At 34.6% G+C, this 18050-nt stretch overlaps 1 protein-coding gene across 2 annotated transcripts in view; it reads right to left on the bottom strand.

Annotated features, from left to right (window-relative positions):
• Window positions 1–10856, bottom strand: part of LOC145256196 (formin-like) — a 154059-nt gene extending 143203 nt beyond the window's left edge. For both annotated transcript variants that reach the window (XM_080114806.1, XM_080114807.1), the window contains exon 1: window positions 10531–10856. The gene's annotated coding sequence lies outside the window, so the exon portion shown is untranslated. The remainder of the gene's footprint in view (window positions 1–10530) is intronic.
• Between the last annotated feature and the right edge of the window lie 7194 nt (window positions 10857–18050).

The following is an 18050-nucleotide window of genomic DNA, read 5'->3' as shown; positions in this document are numbered from 1 at the left end:
TGATACTTGTACTTAATACACTTAATGGAAACAGAAAAGATTAAATAGGATCACCAGGAAAAACTGTTTCTATTTTTAAATCTATTAAAAATAACACTGTAGGCTTGTATCATTTACTTGGTTGTTATAGCAATGGTACAACAGGTGTTAATAAGAGATTTCTTCACACAGGTGTGTGAAAAAAAAAAAAGATATATATCTATAAACCAACGAACCGAGATAATTTACCATGCATCGGATATTTCTTGAATATATCACATAGAAAACGAGTCAGTGATCAATAAAAAGTTATTTTGGGGTCAAATGTTCAACTTGGGGATAATCTGATTGGAAATAAATCAGATCAACATCTCGTCACACAAAAGTTAATGAACGAAATACATGACTTTTTTTAGCCTCGGACGAAACCATTTTAAGTGGTGAGAAAGAAAATATCAAGTTAAACACTTGAGACTTATCCTGCTACCTGAAATGAATTTGGAAAGTAATCCTCCATTATATAAAAAAAAATATACAACCACACACACACACACACACACACATATATATTATTGATAGTATTGTTTAGTTATTTAAACAAAAACAAAAAAACACAATGTGTCTACCAAAGAGTGCTCAATGTTTAGACAGAGCAATATGAATATGCTGAATATGAAAACTAGTGGCTACACATATGCAAATATGTTTCAGTGACCACCCTGCTAGGGAAAATCACATCATATCTTGATATTCTTGGCCTGATGATGTGATTTTCCCTAGCAGGGTGGTCACTGAAACATATTTGCATATGTGTAGCCACTAGTTTTCATATTCAACATATATATATACACCTCAAAATTTTATATATGTCTCTGAAGATTTGTAAATTTCTATTATTCAACGAAACACGCATAAGACACAATACATCAACAAAAAATATAAATATGAAATAAATACATCTGTGGATTTAGAATGTTCACTATTAATATATATGCTCTGAATGTGTGAATCCATTTTTATTGAGCTTATTCAATTGTAGCAGTTTAGAAAATCTGTATTCAATATATACATTACAAGAGTATATTTTTACAAACGTATATATCGTTATTGATGTTATAAATAGACAGCTATAAAATTATAAACAAGACGCTTTGTTTCCTATAGCAACTGAATATCTTTAAAAAAAATGGAAAAAATTAATGTTTCTTCTGTGATGTTATGAGAAATGCTGGAGAAGAGACTTTTTAAAATCACTTAAAGTATAATACAAAGTAAAATATTTTGATCGATTTAGAAACAATCGCCCAAAGCCTGATTGTCACAGCTGGTGAATTTCAAAAATGCAATCTGGACGTGAGGACACTTTAGAAGAACGATATGCAATAAAATTCTGTTTTAAATTGGAAACAATGCCACTGAAACGTATGAAATGCTTCAGACTGCTTTTAGACTATAATGCATGAAATTGGTCATCAGTTTTTGAGTGGCATAAGAGATTCAAGGAAGTCAGGGAGTCTGTGACTAGGGATGATGATAGGTATGGAAGGAGTTGTTGTTGGCATCTTTCCGTCTAGATAGACTATGGAGAATCAGGCCTGAAGGTTGTCATGAGTGGTTGCAACTGTTGCTGTGACTGAGCAAACCGATGCGGGAGCGACAGATTCTGTTGCACTTCCCGCAGGGTTACCCTCTGTCATGCTCTGCCGATGCAGCTGCTGATGTTGTCCTTTTGCGCCTGCCTCTCTTCTCCTCCCACTGTTCATCTCTTCTCTCCTTGCTCAGTTGGACACATTTCTTGACTTTAACCCTCCAGGAGCCACGGTTCGCAGCATAGGATTGCAGGTCAACAGGGTTGATGTTGACGGATTTTAAGTCCCTTTTGCACACATCCTTAAATCTGAGGAGTGGTCTACCGGTTGGTCTACTGCCAGCTAAGAGCTCGTCATTCAGAAAGGAGTAAGGAAGTCAGAACACCAGAGTTGATTGGCCAAATAAAAAATTTCATGGATAAGGACCGTCATATGTTTTTGAGAAGAATTACAATAATAGTTCTGACAAACTCTTGTATAGAGAGACCTTAGACACGCAAGGATGGTGTCCAGAAGGCATTCAATTCTATTGTGACTTTCCTCAAAAGCGTTACCTCTTTTTTGTGGAGGGGGGGGGAGTAGTGTGATTTTTGTTCTGTTGTTATGAGACTATTCCCCCAACACCTCCTTTGAAAGAGGGGATAGGAGACAGTGTAGAAAATGTGCGTTTGCCATGACACCTTACTCCCATATTAGTAACAAGAGGGAGCAAGTTGTAGCAGAAACAAATGGGACTTTTTTCTTCCTCGAATCAATGCCTCTCCCCTGTGCTATTCGGCCACATCTTCACCAGTCAGGGGTACGGTGCATTGATACTTCCTATCCCCAAAGGAAATCGGCCAGCATCCGGTTTGAAGAAGAACAACTCATTCTTACGCAGAGAGACACCAAACGGAACGGACCTCCTTTTCTTCTCTCTCTCCAACTCTGTGTTATCTCTACGGTATCGATGATTCCACTGGAATAACATCCACGATAATACCAGGTGCCGGAGTCCAGCTTTCTACAAGGAAAATACCACATTCTCCTCAAACCTTTTCTGTGACCTTTTATGAAGTTGTTGCGTTTGTCATTTCAGAAGCTTGTATCAAATTATTTATTTTAATAGTGTGAGCCCTAAAAGCATTACAAACCCTAGAAAGTATTTGATATACATAATAGCAAATATTTGCTCCCCTTGTTACTATATATATATATGAGGTGTATACGTAGGATACTTGGTATCACATGGCAGGACAGAGTGAGTAATACTGACCTTCTGCAGAGAGCGGGCATCCCATCCATTTACTCCCTACTGCGTGAGCGACGTCTTCGCTGGCTGGGCCATGTGCGCAGGATGGATGATGGGCGCATCCCTAAAGACCTTCTCTATGGCGAGCTTGCCTCAGGCTCAAGAAAGAGGGGGCGACCCCATCTTCGCTACAGGGATGTCTGCAAGCATGACATGAAGGCTTTCTTGGTGGACAGGAATACATGGGAAGCCTCTGCAGCTGACAGAACTGCCTGGAGGAAAATGATACGCCAGGGGATTATCATCAGCGAGAGGACCCTCCATGTTGAAAACGCTGCAAAGTGAGCTAGGAGAAGAGCGAGTGTACAGGCGGAACAGCCGGACGAAGCGGCAAATTGCATAATAACCTTCGTATGTCAAGGCTGTGGCAGACTATGCAAATCAAGAATTGGTCTCTACAGTCACACAAAAGGATGCATACAGGCAACATCTTAATGTGGCGCTGATCCATAGTCGTTTCGACTGACGGATGCCACACATTATATATATATATATATATATATATATATATATATATATATAGAGAGAGAGAGAGAGAGAGAGATATTAGCTGCTATACTTTAAATGAATTCATCTGTTTATACGGCACAGCATGCTTTTCTATATAAATAGTTGAATTCATTCAAAATATCAAAAAATAAATAAATAACACGTATAAAAGCAATACATTTCTACAGCTAGTGGGGTTTGCCATATCGCAGAGTATTGGGCTTCAGTCTTTGGTGTAGGGATTTAATTTTGTCACCAAATTATTTTTATTAGGATTTTCTTAATTTCGTTTTATTCCATGCCTTCGCATTTTTTTTAAATTTCAATAATCGGTAAATATCAAATAAAAATAAACATGCGGAAGTCACGTAAAGACGAGAAACGCACACGCACACGTGAATGGTCGATTTGTTTGTTTTGTTTTTTAAAAATAAATGGGGATTGGGTAAAATGGGTTGTGTTGCTAGGTAATGAGATTTCGTTCATAAATAAGTAGTAAAACAAATAATGTATTTTTCTTTAGATTAAATGGTAAATGTGATTATCGGAATACTCTGACCAAAAATCACTGCTAAAAAAACTTGTCCGTATCTATCAAATTTAAAGACCCAACCGGAAACTCGAAAACGAAATGAAACAAAATTTATTTATTTATTTATTATTTATTTTGCTCCAGTTATTTATTTTTTTTTTTTTTAATTTTAGTTCAGGTACACATTTACCAGAGAAGATCTATTTCCTCTGTTATTATTTTAGTAAAAACGAATTACTATTTCGGTCAACATTACCCCTGTTGATTTATTTAGATCGAAAATGTAATGTTTAAGAAAAAGAATGAAATAGTAATCCATTCTTACTAAAATAATAACAAAGGAAATACAACTTTGGTAAATGTGTAGTTTAGCGGCGTAAATTATTTGACAAACACAAAAATTATAAAAACTATTTATTTGTATATAAAATACATTATTAGACCTAAAGGCTGAAATAAAGCCAGAAAAAAATTTCATTTTTACTAGTTTTTCATCATTTTTATTAGATTAAATGCAGTGGTGTAGCTGGGGCGGGGGTGGTCCGCCCTAGGTGACAACCAAAGAGGGGTGACAAAATTTACCCCCCTCCCAAAAAAATTTCAACCAGGCTAAGGTGTGAAAATAGTCGGAAATAGAATTTATTTATATATTATGTAATTTTGAAATTTTTAATTTTTGAAAAATCTTTTCTAAAATATTACAAATTCTTAAAAAAATAATTAATCATTGAAGAATGTTCTGCCAGTTTTTATTGAATTGTATTTTTAAATTTTTAATAGTACATTTAAAACCATTTGATGACATTCATTTCATTTTTTTTTAACTGTGAAAAAAATGGAGAAAGAAATGATTAAGTATATATATATATATATATATATATATATGTATATATATATATATATCCATCCGGGGCCTCCTAGCCAGCATTGGCAAACCTTACAAGGAATGGTAAAAAGGTGTGAAAACAAAAATTCTAACAATTTCAAAAATGTTGGCGGCAAATAAACTGGGCATTAATGGAATTAGTGATTTCAAAACTTTTTTTAAAGGGTCTTTGCTGAAGTGGATACAGAAACCAGAAACTATCAAAAGTTCTGATTTTATACAAGCTGAAAGAACATCATATAAAAAACAGTTCCAAGGCCATTTTCCAAGTGATAGTGAGCAACCGAGAAACAGCGACACAGATCAAACTGATATCGAAGAACATTATGATACAACAATTGCAGCTTGATCAGAAAAGAGTTTGAAGCCTCGACCGCCAGCATCGCCATTCGTCAACATTCAATGATGTGTAATCGTGGCAAATTCCTGTGCCTGATAGTGTCAGAATTGATATCAAAAGGGAAAGCGAGCCATTCCAGAATAAGCAGGTGTCTTTCAAGTCGGTCAAAAGGCCAAGTGCAAAGGTTAAAGGTGAATTGCCGCAACTTTGTACAATCTAGTTTTATTCCTCATTGTCAAATGGCAACAGGGTACTACAATCATGAACAGCTTACTCGCTGTGAGATGGGAAGTTGTACTGCTTTTGCTGTCGGTTGTTTGCCAAAGCTCCTGGAACATTTACTTTCGTCACTGGTTTTGAAGCCTGGTGGAAGCTAAATCCCAAAATTATTGAGCATGAACAATCAAAGGATCGTTTGTCATGCTGGGAGAAGTGGAAAATACTGGCTTCAGGACTTCAGCTGCAAAAAACTATCGATACAGCGCACATTTCCCTGATGAAGAAAGAGAAAAGGAAGTTCAAAAACATTTTTCACAGAATTTTAGACGTGATACTTTTTCTTGCACGACAGAACCTGCCATTTAGAGGGAATCGCGAGAATACGTCCTCATTAAACAAAGGTAACTTCTTGGAGCTCGTTATCTCACTTCAATGGAACATTTTTTTCAGCCTCCAGCAAAGCACGGACAGTCAGATAATACGTTAATAAATGTCGTCTGAAACAAAGAACGAGTTTATTTCTCTTTTAGAAAAATGTGATTGGAAAACTCATTGCCGACATAAAAAATTGCAAAATTTGCAAAGTACTTTGGTATACTTTTGATAGCACACAGCAGATCAAATGTCAACAGTAATTAGATATGTACATATCAGCAATGGTGCAGTTAAAGTGCGGGAATCATTTCTGGGATTTTTACATTTCAAAGGTAAAACAGCTACTGCACTGACACGATATCCTCAAGAAATTAGAAACCTTAGGACTAGATATTAAGTTCTGTTGCGGTCAAGAGTACACTAATGTTGCAAGCATGGCTGGAATCCACGGTGGTGTGCAAAAAAAAAGGACATTAATCCAAGGGCTGTTTTTGTACGTTGTTCTAATTATTCTTTGAACCTTTGTTTAACAATCCCTCTTGTGTAACATTTTTTTGGAAGTCTTGAGGAGATGTGCAGTTTTCGCTCTGTCAACCCATTGCTGGGATGTGTTAGTAAAGTACACAAATCTTACAATGAAGAAATTGTCCACAACTCACTGGAGTGCACATGCTTATGCAGTGAAGCCAGTGATACAGAGGATTAACCAGTTTGTGATAGCTATTAAAGCTCTGTATGATGTTGAAGAAAGCAACAAGGTAAGAGGCGCTGCGCACAATCTGTTGCCAGCTATATGCAACTTTTCAGGAGTCAGGAAGGAAAGAAAGACTGAGGAGAGAGTACTGACCAGATCTCCGCTGGATAAGTGCAAAGAGAACTGGGACCTTGGGTAGGCTTATTGCCACTCAAATTCCAGTGAAGACCAATAGTCGTTGCCAATGAGAAATCAATGGCAAGCAGCTGTTGTGATAATACAAACTTATTTGCAAATAGTATGGAAAGAGGAGAGTTGTCACTCAGCTTCCAGAGAACACCACAGGCTGTTTTCAAGGAGAGATCTTTGATAATCTGTGTGAAAGCTCCTTGTGAGCCAATAATAATAAATCTAAACTAAATTATCTTTTATGAATATTTTTAGGATGCAATTATTTATATCAGTTTGAAACCATCTTAAAACGTTGTTTATAGTTGTTTGGTATGAGACGTAAGAAATTATACGATCATAATACAACCCCTAACTGCCATTGTATCAATCAATTTGATTGGTCGAATCTAACTAGACATGTCACATGCCTTTGGTGCCAATTTCTATTTCTTTTTCAGATTTTTAAGTTCATTCCAGACCAGCGAAGAGGAAGGACTCATTTTTATTAAGTCTTCTAAGAAGGAGACTTGGCTGCTAACATTATTGCCTTCTATGCTTCAGATCTCAGCCGTGGATGAAGTATAGAACATATTTGTAAAATATTATGAATAAGGTTTACTTATAAGACAGAATGTCTACAACCGCATTACGGATCTTTCTTATTATTGTGAATTTTTCATTTTTGGTATGCAGCCTGATTGTGTTGTTACCAATTTTTTTTTTAGGGCCATGAGGTTCAATGAAACACGGCTAAATTCATCCTTCCCTGCAACAGACTACGACAGCATGCGGATTGCAAAAGAACTCAAACTACTGCTTCATTGAAGCAACCTACCAGCTCCACCATGTTGGATGCAAGATGAGAGCACTATTTTACAATAATATCTTGCGTACCAATAAAGTTTGTCTGGAATTTTACAAGTAGGGTTTGTTGTTTTGTGATTGTCTCATTTCTTGCCTTCAACAGAGAGCATCGAACATGTTAGATAAAATTCCCATCTTGACATAAAATAATTCCTACAGAGAGAATCAGTCCACTAATGGTGACCCATTAGTCATCAATTCGATCTGTGGACATGTGAACGAGAAAATTCAATATCGCTAAATTTATATATTTTTATTTTGGGTAATAAAATAAAAATGTAAAATCCATAATTTAATTTCTTTGAATAAAAATGGGCAACAATAGTAATAGTTATAATTTATTTGGTAAATAATATTTAGGTTATTGGTTTGATATGTTATAACATTTAGTTACTAGTGCACTTATTGATCCGTGCTGAAATTATAACGCTATTATTTAAAAAAGCCATTCTTAACATGGGGAGGGGAGGGTGTTTTGTGCCTATTCTGTACAATTGAATAAAAAAAAAAAAAACATCATAAAACTTTAATTAAACTTGGAAATACGATTTCAAAAACAGCGCGGATTAGTAAGTGCATTAGCACGAACATTTATTTGCTGATATTTTAACGACTGGTCACTTATTATTTAGAATTAAATAGATTTCGGTATTTCTCTTAACTTATTTTTTACTTAAACCCAAGTTTTAGTAAAATAACAACAGTTAAAGTTAAGTTCCGGCCGTCTTTGTTTAGCATTTATGGTGAGCTATGATGTTCACTCTTTCGCTGCCGAAAGTTCAAGTGCCCCGAAACGTTTTCTGCGCATGCGGCTTGAGGCGCCTTTTTACTAAATTACTTTAAAAATTCAATGTTTTGATTTTCTGACCAATCAGAGAATTTTCCAAGCTGTCGGAAATTCGGTGTCTGTGGGAGCCGATGAGAATCTTTAAAAGAGCTCTGTATTTTCCAAAAAAAACAGTTAACAAAAATTCAGAGATAGTGTTGGAAGGCATATATCACTACTGTCTGCAACTCAACTCTAACACGACAACACTTTGAACATAACAGTCAGCTAATCAGACAATGTAGGCGAACACACAGACACAGAAACAGTAACTAACTTTTGCATTCCCCCTTTTATTATCGTATGCTCACTTGAAATTAAGTTTATGAAAATAATTATTTTAAAACTTCTCACATTTTTCCATGAACCTTCCAGAGTGATTAATTAACTCTACTCAAAAAACTTTCAGTGAAAATTATTTTATATAGTTGAGTGAGGAAGTTTTCTTTACGATTTACAGACCCGTAATCACGGCTCTTGAATTATCAACTCAAACTTTCTCGAAATCTCAAACTAATTTCCCCCTTTTGTTCACTCATAAATGAACTATTATTTTAAATGAAAATATTTCCTAAAATGTAATAAATCTTTTTCCTTTTATAAATTGAGAGTTAACCTTGTTTGTTATGTTGATATATTTTCTACGAAAGAACCTTGTAAATTCGACTCTCTGTCTCGCTCTCTTTACTTCTTTTCCCCACAATAATAACATTAATTAATAATACATAAACAATAAAAACAATGTTATAGTCGGTTCAATCGTAAATGCAAAACACGGGCAAAACTAGGCGTCCGGGAAAAAAGTAACATGGCCGATATAAATAAGGAAAGTAAATAACGGCGAGTTTTATCATTTATGGCATTTCTACAGAATTAGAACTGAATTGTTTTTTATCATACGGGTGTTAGTGAACTTATTGATCCGCGCTATTTTTTTTTTTTTTTTTTTTATAATTTAATTAAAATTTTATGATATGTTTTTAATGTTAAAATACAGAATAGGTACAAAACACCCTCCCTTCCCCATGTTAAGAATGGCTTTCTAAATAACATTATTTCAGTATGGATCAATAAGTGCATTAGAACCGTTTTACGTTTAGTTCGGCAACAGTCGGTTTGTTTCGGTTCAAATTTTGTAGAAGCACCGTTTCTTTTCTTAAAAATTAAAGAAATGCTTTGTTTTCAAACATAAAATGTTTGTTATCCCTTTTTTAATCCGCAAAACCAAATAAATAAAAAAATTTAAAAATAAAACGTGGTTTTAAACGTGAAGATGGGGAGTGATGATGCGTCATTTTTCTTTTTCTTTTTTTATAAAATAACGATTTCGTTACATTATAGTAAAACAGAGAATGAAAAAAAAACTTGATCAAACGTGATAAAAATTTGAATTTTAAAGCTTTTTTAGTAAAAAAAAAAAAAAAAAAAAAAAAAATTTAATGAAATAATTCAAAAGAAGTTTTGTTTGTGTTTTCGCTTTTAAAAACACCAAAAAGTACTCTTTTTTTCCACGGATGTGTAAACAGTCGTCAATTTGTTTTTATTCGATTTGAAGAATTAATGCGACACTTATGCACAATACTAACCATGCTACTTTTCAGACAGGATTTTCAAGTTAAATTCAATTTTTACAATATCTTTTGACATGTTGGTGCTAATGCAGAGAGTGAGTGATCGATCCGCGCTATTTTTAAATCGTATTTCCAAGTTTAATTAGTTTTATGATATGTTTTTTTATTCAATTATAAGGTACAGAATAGGTACAAAAAAACACCCTCCCCTCCCCATGTTAAGAATGGTTTTTAAATAATAACGTTATTATTTCAGCACGGACCACTCTCTGCATGAGTACCCTTTTGTTTATTAAATTGTTAGGTGAAAGTACAGAATAATTAACAAAGCTCTCGCTCTCCCCATTTTAACAATGGCTTTCTAAATAATAATTTTATTATTTCAGCACTGTATGTATTCGGCATTAGTAAAAAAAAAAAAAAAAAAAAAAAAAAAAGTCCAATTAATAAATAAATAGCCAAAACAAAATCATTAACAAGAAAAAACAGTTTCATTTGTGTTTTTGTTTTTACAAATACGGTCATTTTATAGAATCACTCCCGTCTCCAATCGGCTGATTTCTAGGTGGTTTTATGGATTTTCCGAGTGCTCTGAGAGCGAGTTCTAACCCCAAACATGATCCTCAAAAACACCCGATTGGATACAGGTGCGAGTCTATAAAACCACCCAAAATAAAAACAAACAAAAATGTAAATAACGTTACCCGATTCGTTTTTTATGCAACAGTAGTCATTAGGATTGAAGAGCGTCTTCCTTTCACCGTTGGAGAGCTAAAGACGAAGGCGGATTGCAATCGCGAGAAATACTTAACAGAATGAGGGGTGAAGGCTAGGAAATGAATGACAGCGCCGCCATAGTAAGTAAAAGCCCAAAAGACAACGTTTCCTCTTCTTGGTGGCCGTCACCATCATTTTCTGATAGTCGTTCCAACTGTCAGTCAGGGTCGACGACATGCTACCAGGTGAACGATTGTTATTGGTAGACTACGCCACCTGACGACAGGTGGCAACAACTAAGAACGGTAACTCTGTTCGACAACACCCTTTTTCTTTCTTTCTTTCTTTTTTTTTTTTTTTTTTGTTTCCCTTCTTTTTAATGCCTATCTATATGCCTTCCCACGAGGACAAATCAAGACACAACATCGATTAATTATGTGGAGGATATCCATCTCCCCCAAAAAGGAGACACTCTAGACAGAATAAAAATAAAAATTGGCCCCAGTCAGGAATCAACTCTCCTCCGCTGACCGAGGATAAAATAGCTGACCCACTTTGATGTATTTATTTGTAAAAACCTACATTTAAATACGACACAAGGCCACCAAAAATATGGAAGATCGTTGATCACCCTTTCTCTACTCTACTTGCTCATCCTACTTAGCTAGAATCATTGCAGTTACCAAAATACCACATTTACTCTAAGGGCCATTCATTACTATACTTCTTTTATCCCAGCATAAAGGCAAAGAAACTACATTTAGGCAACAAAACGAAAAGTGGTAAAATTCAAATATATAACAAATAACTGTTACCAAAAACAAGATATTCTTCTACCTATCTGAATAAGATTTTGTAGTTTAACTTATTTGAAAGCATTTATTTATTTCAAAACACAAGTAGTGTGGCATGCTTTAGTTAGAACGAGAAGAAAATAGCTGAGATGAGACGACCATCTGGAGAATCTCAATAATTGCTAAAAAATCCGAAATCAAACAAAATACTGCTAGAAATTCAACCAAACCATGTATCCATAGAACCGCTCCTGGTTACAGGTAATGTTTTTAGCAAAGTCAGTTTTCACAGGAACGCTGAGTAATTTTTTGAAAAGTGCAAAGAACAGCGCCAATCAATACATATAGTTAAATTGGCAAATGAAAAAGATGAATATAAATACAAATGTTATGAATGGGTCACAGTTAACAGGAGTTAACTCAACAATGGAATTTTGGAATGAAAGCAAAAAAACATGAATTAACAAGCAAAATATATTTATATCAACATTTTTACTGAGATGTAAAATTTGCTTTGAAGAACCAAAGTTTGTTAAGAAGTTTTAAAGTTCTTGAATAAGAAAGTTCATTTCAAGGATTTGTTGTGTGTGTGTGTGTGTGTGTGTGTGTGTGTGTGTGTGTGTGTGTGTGTGTGCTTACTTTTTGGATGGCTGTGTTCACTGGAGCAGGCTTTAAATGAATTTCAGCAAATGGCATTCCAGTCTTCTAGGATGAGTGTTGTTAATGTTGAGAGTTGCATCGCATGTGTATCCCAGAAAAACTCTGAATTTCACCAAGTCACTATTTAACAGACTTGTTGAATTTCGCACAAGATTGTTATTTTTGGAGCATGAAACGATTTTCATTAGTAGAAAATATTTTGAGTTCCAGCGTTCCTGTGAAAACTGACTTGCTTTTTAAGTGATGAAGAAAGCGAATCTCAATGAAGCAGAGAAAGAAAAAGGGTAGCAATTCAAACCATTTGCTTTTCATATTCATCCAAATCACATCTCGATGTAAAACTCTAACAGTGAAAGAAATGAAAATGAAAGAAAAGAAAAGAGTAATTCAAACGAACAAAGAAAAAAAGTTCATCTCGCACATCAATTTCTAGTCTTCCATATATCAGTCACTACACAAAAGAAATTGGCAGGAAGGTGTACATGCACAAAGTGTCCTAATCGCTTAAGTATATCTACACGAGTTTGAATACGCCTGTCTAAGTCAACCAAACCATGTATCAATCACTATGCAGGAGATTACATGTTTGTGCAAAAGAAAGTAGATCTTCATATTATTTGGATTCTTCGGACTACTGTTCTCATTTTCAAGATCATTTTTACAACGTTTCTTTCAATATAACCGTCAACCTTCTTGTATCTTGTCTGTAATGACCCATGGCACAATGGTTAGAGTACTTAGAAAAATCAAAATAAAAAAGTGATATTCTCCTAAAGGTTGAAGGTTCAATTCTCAGTGTGGGCGACCGGAAAATACAATTGCAAATTACTTAGGACCTCTGTCCAGTTATGATTGACGGAATGGGAGCATGCTACCCCTATGAAGTAAATAAAGGATTTCATTCGAAATTCTATACAGATTCACAAGTTCGACAAAACATTCCCGAGTTTGACAAAATACATGTGAAGAAGGTCGAAACGTTGTGAAAATGACACTCAAGATGAGAACAGTAGTTCAAAGAATACAAATAATACAAATAATCAATCCTCATTTCAAAAATGCAGAAACATAATAAACTAGATCATGTAACTGCTATACATTGGAACAAAGGTAATACATATGCAACAGTGGAGTTTACTTTTTGGTGTGAAAAATGAAAGGACTCAAAACTGTTTCTGTACATACAGCTCTAGGCATACATCCGCCTGAATTAATAAAAACAGGTCAAAATATTGTAATTGTCAGTCCTAGACCTTGTATCAAAGTTTACAGTTACCCAAAGGTGCTGAGTTCAATCCTGAACGAAGGCAGTGAAAAAGTAACATTCAAAACAGAGAATCAGCAACTATGTCCCAAAGCCTAGCTGGAGTCCGAACACGGTACCCCCGTAATAATAATAAAGGGTTGGGTTCGAGACTCCTAACAAACGGTTCCCCAGTTTGATACAAAACACCTGACGAAGGCCGGAGGGCAAAACGGCCGAAACGTTGTGACAATAACAACCAAGATGAGGAAGTCAGTCCGACAATCTCAATCAAGGTCAAAATATTTAAAGCCAATTAGAAGCGTCTCTGAAATTGTCGAATTCGCTTTTTTGATCCAAGTGTATATAAGGGAAAATTTCTCCTTCAATAAAGATGTTGGACCAAGATCCATGACTCAGATAACATCTACGCTTAGTCAACTTCTCTCACCCCACTGTAAGACCTTAGAAAAGTTAAATAATACATTTCTCAATTTAAACACACACACACACACACACACACACACACACACACACACATCTTATGCAAACACACTCTAACACTTGAATGCCTATTGGAAAAAACTTGAATGCCTATTGAAGAGAACGAATGCCTACTAGACCCTATCCTCAAATGTCTAAGGTTGTTCTGTACAAGGGTTTGTCAAGACCACCTGGCATGAAAATACTTTCTCTGAAAGTAAACCCTGATTAAATATTTCAAACAACATAGTATTCGCAGCCCAAATAGATCTTCTCCGTATGGCTAACCCACACTAGCTTTTACAAGTAATGGTTCACTTCTCCCAGTGATGTTACCTCAAGTAGCAATACAAAGCTGGATACTCCACCAGACTAGATAAATTCTTGTACTCGAATTCAGTAAGATAAGGAGACCAAAAGAAAGATATACTATAGCACATTAAAATGTTCATTTTTACAAACTCAGTGTTTGAGAGGTAAAGGAGAACTTTAATGGAATATTATTCGAATGTCTATGTATCTCATATAGAGTTCAAGTGTTAGGCCCAGATATAGAGCCCCTTGATTTATGAGAACTTTGACTGAGGAAAAATGAAACATGAAAAACAACGCACACACACACACACGCATAATGCCATAACTCTTTCTAATTGTCAACTGCTCAATAAAACCAAATGTATAAACTTGCATATACTCCTAATATTTCTCACTGAACTTTCTACAATGAAAACAAATTAATAACTTTCAATCAAACGTTTTTTTTTTTGTAATCGAGTGAGAAAGTTTTGATTATGATTTTTCTGATTAGTAAATAACTCACTGCCCTTAAATTACTGATTCATACTTCCTTGATATCTTAGCAAATCAGCAGTTTCTTTTAAATGTATAAGCAGTTATGGAGGTATATGCTGAATATTATTTTATTAATATTAACCTCTTGTTGTACTATTTATTCAAAATTAATTGTATTTACTGGCTTAGTAAATATTCATTGTATCAGCAGATTGCCCGGACCAAATTGACTCTTTCCCTCTACAGGTCTCTATTTTTTTTTTTTTTTTTTTTTTTACACAGGAATCACCATTTATCAAGGTCTGGAGGCCACTCGAGGATAAGGGTTAATGGGTATACATTAGTAAATGTGATTATAGCATAGTAAACATAAATAGTAAGAATTTTGTAAATTGGATTATTTAGGGGGACGGTTCATCAAGAACTTGTTTACATTGGACTTGAAGACAATCAGATTGTAGTCAGCTGGAAAGCAGGCAATCGGAAGAGAGTTCCACAAGTGTGCAGTTTTAAGAAAGAAGCTTTGTTCATGAAATCTGCATTTAGGTTTAGGCACAGATAAAGAGTGTGGGAAATTAATGATGGTGGTTTTGGCTAGATGAGTGGTTTTTTTTTGTGAAAGTTTGGCAAAGGGGGACCATAGATTGAAGCTTAGCTGAGCTCTTGCCATGAAAATAACAATAAAGCAGAGACAGGCTCGCAATGTCTCTTCTGTGGGAAAGAGATTACAGGGAAGAGAAAAGAACATCTTGCACTAAGCTACGAAGTCTATTTTCCATGGCCTTAGGAAGATTTTCAAGTTGTAAGCCAAGTCTTCTGTCAATAATTTTGTGTACGTCTTTTCAGGTTTTCCTACTTTAGCGGTTCTGTGTTTAGGATCCCACAGTACCACATCACTGACGATCTCATCATTTTTTCTGTAGTAATGGCCGGCATAGAGTATTCTTCTTTCTTTTATTACTGAAGAGATCCTGGGCAACCAACCATATAGATGTCTAATGGTTGGGTGTGTTTTCTAGTTTACATTTAACACTGCTCAGTGCATTCTAGTGTAAGTTCCATCTAACTTACTTTCAAGTTTTTTTACTGAGAGTCCCTGCTGGAGAACCATAAAGCAGCATCATCTCCACTATGGCTCTAAAAAAGTTTTTCTTGATCTGTTCTGAGAGGGCAGATTTCCATATAACTTTCAGCTATAAATATCAATGCTGATAATTGTATCAAAATTGGGAACTTGAAACAGAATCTGTCATTGTATCAGAATGAGAAAAATGTTAGAATCGTCCCATCACTAGTAACTATATATATATATATATATATATATATATGAGCAAACAGTTAATAAAATATGTTAAAAAACACTTTGAAATGAGTTAAAAACATATTTAACCTGAAAAGGAAACACTAGATAAATGGATAGTCCAGTTTCAAAGAAATACTCTCCTTCTCATCAGAGGTTAGGAATTAGCAAAATGCGGGATCGGATTTTGCATGCAGAAGTATTTGATGAAACAACAAGTAAGTCAAAGATCTTACTTGAAAACAAAATAAGTTAAGCAGAGGGAATATGGTAAAGAAAAAGGTGATTACACATGAATGGATAGTCTGGTGGAAGATAAAAAATCCAGTGACGGTAAAATCCAAATGTAAAACTTCAAGAAAGTTAAAAGAATTTCCATTTGTACAAGTAAAATCCAAGGAAATCCCGTAATTGGAAGAAGATGGTCCATAATAATCCAAAGGCAGAAATCCATGGAATAATTCACAAACATGTGTACAAGGAAAAAAATAATATTAATAAAAGAAAAATAAGATGTGCTTTTCACTCTACTTCCGAGACATAACTATATATATATATATATATATATATATATATATATATATATATATATATATATATATATATATATATATATATATATATATAATTTAGGTACACATTGTTACTCTGTCTCTCCACCTGTTTCAATTTGGTTCTCTACCTTCCTTGTTTTTCCACATCTTGCAGTCAGTCATTCACCTCTGCTTTATAAAATAAATAACATTGGAAATGGATGAAAAAACGCCCCCCACCCCCGCGGACGAAATATGATCTAGTTGACTCCCAAAGAATGAATAATTTCTTTTTTTGTTAGATATTATTCATCCTGAACGATAGTGATTAAGAAATGATAACTTTGTGGGTATTTGTTTTGTACTTTTGTAGTTTTAACTGGACATACTCACATACACACACAACTGAACTTTATATAATTGCCTAACAAGGCTAGCCGGCATTGTTCGGGGCTATAGAAACAAAATAAAAGAGGTCAAAAAGTATGTATAACATTTTTATATTAAAACGTCCATCTTTCTTCCTCTCTCTCAATCCATCTATCTTTCTTTCCCCTTTCCCATTTTTCTATTTCTCTCTACCTCTTTCAACCTCTCTCTCTCTCTCTCTATATTTCTCTCTTTCCCTCTTCCCCGTTTTTCCACGTCCCTCTCCCCACTCCTCTTTCACCTCTACCCAGCTTATTCTTATCTTTTGAAAATAAGAATCTAAGGCAGTCATCTCTTTTTTATTTAATAGATAACATTGGAAATGGCTAAAAAGCTGACGATCATCCTGGTCTTGTTGACCTACAAAGAAAGAATATTTTCTTTTTTTAATTTTAGATATTCATTTGCGCCAACAAGAATATACCAATTTTGTGGGTGTTTGTTTTGTAGTTTTTAGTTGGACACACGCACACAATTGCTACTTTATAAAATAGACTAACAGTGCTATCCAGTGTTGCCTAAGGTAAAATGGTAGCATATTTCTACTAAAACCTCTCTCTCTCTCTCTCTCTCTCTCTCTCTCTCTCTCTCTCTCTCTCTCTCTCTCACTCACTTTCTCTCTGAACTGAGACTTAAATGTTTCAAAGAAAAAAGTTTTTGCCGTTTGTGCATTCAGACATGGTAATGAAATATGCCAGTTAAAAATAAAATCACACAAAAATGTTCGAAAATACTTATTTGTTATTGAAAAATATTAGCGTGCACTAAAAATTACAGAAACTAATCAAGTAGAATGTTAATAAAAAATTATATGAATTTCATATGAATATAAGATTAGCTATTTTATGATGGAGCAACACTATTTGTCGTATTTACTCAAGAAGATTAGTTTGATTTATCTCCCCCTACAGTCTTAAAATGGCAGTGGTTTAGGGTTACAAATATTAATTTAATTTCTTTAATGAAAAGTAAGAATATTTGATATTTTCCAAAGTTTTCAGTATACACTAATATTGTTTCAATTACATGTGTTCCATAAAGTTTTCTTGTCATTTTATTCTTAACTGCCATATGTCAATACTTTTTCTTTATTTTCTTATTTTGTTCTAGCTGGGGATGAGACATCCTACTGGATACGAGATATTCACCTGCTATGGCATACATTCCAACCGAGAGATCTTTTTAAAATTCTGTCTCTTTAAATGCAATTGTTTGAATCTGTCTTGCACTGGGTTCACAGAGTATATTTGCTAGGTAGTTTTTTAAATCCTTC

Source organism: Euprymna scolopes, chromosome 32 (genome assembly GCF_053919585.1).
Source record: "Euprymna scolopes isolate OS-2025 chromosome 32, ASM5391958v1, whole genome shotgun sequence".
Lineage (NCBI taxonomy): Eukaryota > Metazoa > Mollusca > Cephalopoda > Sepiida > Sepiolidae > Euprymna > Euprymna scolopes.
This window is presented reverse-complemented; position numbering and strand designations above follow the sequence as displayed.